Source organism: Triticum dicoccoides, chromosome 2B, assembly GCF_002162155.2.
Source record: "Triticum dicoccoides isolate Atlit2015 ecotype Zavitan chromosome 2B, WEW_v2.0, whole genome shotgun sequence".
Lineage (NCBI taxonomy): Eukaryota > Viridiplantae > Streptophyta > Magnoliopsida > Poales > Poaceae > Triticum > Triticum dicoccoides.
In genome coordinates this window covers 124644168-124649891 of record NC_041383.1, presented here as the reverse complement: position 1 = coordinate 124649891, position 5724 = coordinate 124644168, and the positions used below count along the sequence as shown (strand labels likewise).

At 42.7% G+C, this 5724-nt stretch overlaps 1 long non-coding RNA gene across 1 annotated transcript; it reads left to right on the top strand.

Moving 5' to 3' along the window:
- Positions 1 to 1069: 1069 nt before the first annotated feature.
- LOC119367336 lies at positions 1070 to 4225 on the top strand. The gene is made up of 5 exons (XR_005176261.1): positions 1070 to 1810; positions 1903 to 1991; positions 2740 to 2778; positions 2878 to 2931; positions 3021 to 4225. It is a non-coding gene; the product is annotated as an uncharacterized LOC119367336 (long non-coding RNA).
- The last annotated feature ends 1499 nt before the right edge of the window (positions 4226 to 5724 follow it).

Sequence of the window (5724 nt, the reverse complement as noted above, 5' to 3'; positions counted from 1 at the left end):
CCTCATTTCAGGCACTCGGAAAATGGAAAATGGTTTTTTCGTCCAAAGAAAATGAAAACTTCCTTAGGCAATATTGTTTGCCATTCCAATACGCACCCTTGTGCATTATATGAGGTAATTTGAACAAACTATGCCATGAATGTGGCCATAAGATTGATCATTTGGCTTGAAAGCCATGAATCTTCACACTTGATAGCTCATTTCTGAGAACACTTTTTAAAAATAATTACCGTATTACAAGTTCATAATTTTTTTCCCATAACTTGGTCACATATAATGACACAATGCGAAGGTTTTCTAATTTTTTGAACTTTTTTATATTTTTTTATGCTCGTTTCAAAATGCGGTCAAAACGGCGGGAATGACCGTTCCTAGCTAGTGGTTGAATCTTGGAATTTTTTTGGTGTTTCTTTGATTAAATAGATACTTATGTACCTAGAAATGATTTTTGGAAAAAATAAAGAGCAAACTAGGAGGTAGCTGCAGTTCAAATTTGACCCGTTTCCTACTAAATCGGCGGAAATTTGTCTTTTTCACCAGAGGTAGTTCAAAACTTTTGACATCGAACCATTTGATCAATTGTGCATTAAATATGGTGTAGTATTTTATAAAATTTATCTGGTCCAATTTTACAACAAATATTTGCTAGGTTCTTCATAAAAAATCATTTTGGGCACTCGAAAAATAATTCTCTTACAAAAAACTTATTTCTGAGAACATTTTTTATGATATTTGCATTATTCAAAGTTTCTTATTTTACTAAAAAGTAGGTCACACTTGGTGACACAATGCAAAGGTTTTTGATTTCTATTTGTTTTTTATAAATTTTCTAAGCCGTCAAATAGCAGACATGCTTTAACATCTTATTTTCAATCGATTATGACCAATTTAAATGGTCTTGAAATCGTCAAAGGGGTACTGCGTTCTGATTGGTCCAAAACCATCTCACGCGGATCATGGATTAGCACCGTCGGATGCGCCTGGATCCAATGGCAGCCCACACCCCCCTCGTTGCTCTCGCCCCCTCCCTCTCATCCTCGTCCACCCACGAAACCCTAGATCACTTTTCCCCATCGCCACCATCGCTCCAGCTCCCTTTTCCCCATCGCCGCCACCGCTCGTGCTCCCTTTTCCCCATCGCCGCCACCGCTCCCGCTCCCGCTCCCGGAGGCAGAGAGGGGAGCGAGCGCACGGGCGAATCGCCGGCGAGGGAGAAAGCTCAGGCTCGGCTCCGGCCGGCTGCGCCGTGCCATGCGGCAGAGATGGCGCCCTCCGAGCCGCCCCCGCTCCTCTCCCGCCGGCTCCTGGCCCTGATTCTTGCTCTCGCCGCCCTCGTTTCCCCCACCTCCACCGCCAGGAAGATCCCGGCCTTCATCACCCCGATCTCGCGGGACCTCTACAGCCCACCTCATCCCTCCCTCCCCTCACCATCTCTCCCTCCCCTCCGCCCTCTGCCCCCTGCCTTGATCTGGGGGATCCAATTGACACAACCCCGCCGCCCCCGCACCCCCTGCTTTCCACCATGGCTGCCTCCTCCTCCTCCGCACCAACCCACCACCCCGCCGTGGGGGCGTTTCCACATAGAAGGGTAGTGATGGCCCGTTCCGGCGACTCCTGCCGGCGCGCAGCATGCTTCCGTGCTCGACTCCCTTCGCTCCGGCCAGATTCACTGTTCCAGCTCCCTCCCCTCCTCTCCCTCGTGGCCAGGGCTCTAGGGTTTCGGCATCTTCTTCCGCAGCCTCCTTCTCGCCCACCACCTCTCCCTCCCGGATCCTACACGCCATGGACTGCCTCTGCTCGGGACGCCAAGGTCAGGTGCTCCTCTCCTCTCGCCTCAGATTTGATTTGGTTGGTTCCCTGCTTGACCTCCTCCTCCTCCTCTGTTTTTCTTGTCCATTGCAGAGTTGCACATCTCATGGGGCCACACCTAAACTTGGTCTACGGCTCCAACCAGTGCTCCATCGACCCCTGCTCAAGCATCAACCACACAGGTGATGATTTCTTCTCCTCCTCCTCTTCTTCAAATTCACCTCAACATTTGACACATCTCTCTTGCACTTGTTGTGCAGCACGATTCGGTACAGCAAGGCAGAGGCACTCTTCTGAGAAGATAGATAAATAGATAGATAGATGGTCACATTTTTTGTTTAACACTAGTACTTTCATGTGTGAACTAAGATATGAACAAGTTAAAGCACTGTTTAGGGGTTTTTCTGTGACCACCTTTTGAGCCATTAGTGCTGGTTGCTCACTTGTGAGTAATGTGTATTCCAGACTCTCTAATTTGTATCAGCAGCTGCGTATGGTCTATACAGCTGGTTCCAGTTTTTCTTTTGAATAGATGAAGTATTTTATATCACTGGAAATCCTTTTTTTGTCCATGTAATTAGTGCTTTGGTGTCAGATTAAATAGATAAATAATAATTTTAAGCATTTAAGTGTTGATACTCACTAGTTTTAACCTGCGCGGAATGTGGCAGACATTGTTACATCTGTCTGTCAGGCGTCGTTTTAGTACTACCTAATTAAGTCATCTACTGTCATGTGCCTGTGCAATATTTCCTCCTTATATCACCTTTAATCCAAGGAAAAATCTGTACCAACGAGTACCTATTGCACTAATGGGTGATTAGTATGCTGACAGAGATATTTGGAAATAGGAATTCCTCCTTATATCATCTACTGTCATGCTGTATCGCTTTTCGTTCATCCTGACCTATGGTGTGTTGCTGTGTTCAGGAGGATCTTTGGTTGTCGGCCTTCCCCATTGGAACCGAGGTCTGTGCACATACCTATCTACTGTTGCATATTATTTTGACAACTATGTGTTATGCACTTCTGCTTGCTCTTATTGATTGTCTATATCTGTTCCTGCAGTGGGAAAACATTGACAAGATAAAGGAGTTCAACTGGAACTTTCAAAATTTAGAGGTATATATAGGACATGTGACTCTGTTGGGCTTCTAGTTGATATTATTGCTTCTTTACCGTAAGATTCATGGTTCATTGTTGGTGGGCAGAAAGCTCTAGAAGAAGGGGGGGAGCTGTATGGGAAGACAGTTTACTGCATAGTGGATCAGAGTACATTTGGTGTTCCTCTTATCTGAAGCTTGCATACCTTAGAATCCCTTATCTGTGATTCTATATCTAGTTTTTCTCTGAAGCATGCATACCTTAGAATCCCTTATCCTCAAGTCATGTCTAGTTAGGCCTTTCCACCCCTTGATAGGTACCATTGATTTGGACTGCTGTTTTCCCGAAATTATATGCTGGTTTCATTTCATCAGCTAAGTAGAAAGGCTTTCTTTTTGTAAGAGAGGTTCCCATACAACATCAGGTAGGGAGAGGTGACATTTTGGTAGGCCAGGATACAAGATACCAGAACTAGCAGTTCTTGCCTTGCTTATGTTTTGTGATCTCAGCTTATCTAATAAAACTGGCAATTATAGGATACAAGATACCATAACTACATAACTGGGGTCATTTGAATTACTGTAGTTGTGCCGTCTGGCTAGTGGGATAATATGGGAGCCACAGCATGGCATCATTCTGTAGGGAGAGGTGACATTTTGGTAGGCCAGGGCGTGTGCTTGTATTCAGGCTCAAAATGCGCCCCATTTACTTCACCTCTAGAATATCTCTTTGCTGGCTTTCTGGAATAGTAACATATGGATTGTCATACCTGCTTAAATCTTAGTCGCTACATGCTAGTAGGATATTATTTACCAATTCTATCTTCTATGATTAAAACAAATCCATGACAGAGTTGCAGCAAACAGATTTTACCAGTTCTATCTTCTGTATCAAAACAAATCCACAACAGTTTTCCAATGACAGTAGCAGCAAACTGATTTTTATCAATTATATGTTCTGTGATTAAAACCAATTCTACCGAGGTAAACTGCAGATGCAAATGCGATTTTTATTAATTAGATCTTCTGCGATTAAAACCATATTGGGTGACAACTTGCTTCAACTGCAGATGCCTGCGATTAAAACAAAAGTTTCATTCATCTTATGGTATCTTGTTCTCTCTGATAACTCTTGACTTGCAAGATACAATGTTGATTTATTATATATACCCGCACAAAAAGTATATGGTGTTGTCTTATTCGGTCTGAACTTTGCATATGTTTATTCAGTTTACAACTAGGATTAGTTTCATGTGTTTATAAGAATTATTGATGCAAACCACTATGTTTGTGCATAGCAGGGACGACTCAGATCTGACATTTTTGGTGTCTTGCTGGTTTTCAGGGCGGGGGTGGTGCTGTGGCCGCATGAACATGCTCAGGGGCATCATCGGCGGGGCGCTCAGGAGACGGGCGAGGTGGATGCTGCCCACCCAGACGGTAGACAACATGGGGGAGTCCATCTCCGACCGTCCCAAGCACGACCATGATAGACCTACAATGGCAGGTAGCATTTCCATCTCCATCTCCCTCCCCCTCTTCCTCGAAGTAGTAGCACATCATCAGGTAGTAGGACGGTGAATACATGTGTGCGGTAGCTTGTTCTGTAACTTGTTCAAATGATAAGAGAGGTTCCCATACAGCATCAGGTAGTAGTATTACAACATCAGCATCAGGTAGTAGCTTGTTCTGTAACTTGTGTCTCAGGTTGTTCAAATGTGCACATCATCAGGTTCCCATTGTGGTTACAACTGCAATGTTGATCCTAGCTATAAAATATAAGGAGCAGTCTGAACATTCATATATAACTCTAATCTAGCTTGAACAAGCAATCGAGGGAGAACTGCCAGTTTCTTTTGTATGGCGTACATGTTGAATGTCGTTGGATGATGATCTAACCATTTTTCTCATCACAAAGTATGCATCGTCAATATAATTTGCAGCATTAGTTAGGTATTGTTGTAGTCTTTTTTAGACTTGTATGAGTAAAATGCACGACGCTGGTGACTAACCAGAAAAGTTCTTTGAGTTCCATACATTGACTAACATTTCAATCTGTCATTGAAGTACTGTGATATATCAGCTATATATATCCGTGATACCATTTCTGTACTGTGATAGTTTCTCATATTTTTGTATTATACTTGTATACATTATTCCTATTTGAAGTCATCAACTGAGCTATTGTAAACATTCCTGCCATGTGCTGCTTCCTTTTTCATGCTTTGCTACTATAGATGATTTGCTTGAACTGAGATGATTGGTGTATTTGTGCTTATAATTATGCTTCTATGTGATTGTTGCAGCATGACCCAACCAAATAAACATTTTGTGCCTTGATCTAGCTCTAAAAGTGTGGTGTTACCTCTCTTTACAGGAGCTCTGGGCTGGAGAAATTTGGAGAAGCTTGAAGCCGGACAAAGTAAAGAGTAGCGAGTAATAATGTAGTGCTAGTTATGTTGTACAGTATCCAGCATATCTGGTTGTATCAACACTATTGTAAATACTATAATTTCGTATTTGTACAGTAGTCAGCATATTTGGTGCTAATATTGGCTATCATTTTACAGTTTCATATGTTCTCTTGCCATTTGAAATATTTTTCATTTGTTTATTGTCAAAGTGTGAGAAATGGAAAGATGACCCGTGGGACAAACGAAAAGGCCAAGGCCCAAAAAGTATATGGAATGTAAAAAGGCTAGGCCCAAAATAGTAATGGACTATAAAAGGGTCGAGGGCGAAAAAAATGGACTATAAAAGGCAATGGCCAAGAATAAAAAATTTGAATTGCTGGGCTAGGCCCATGTAGCTA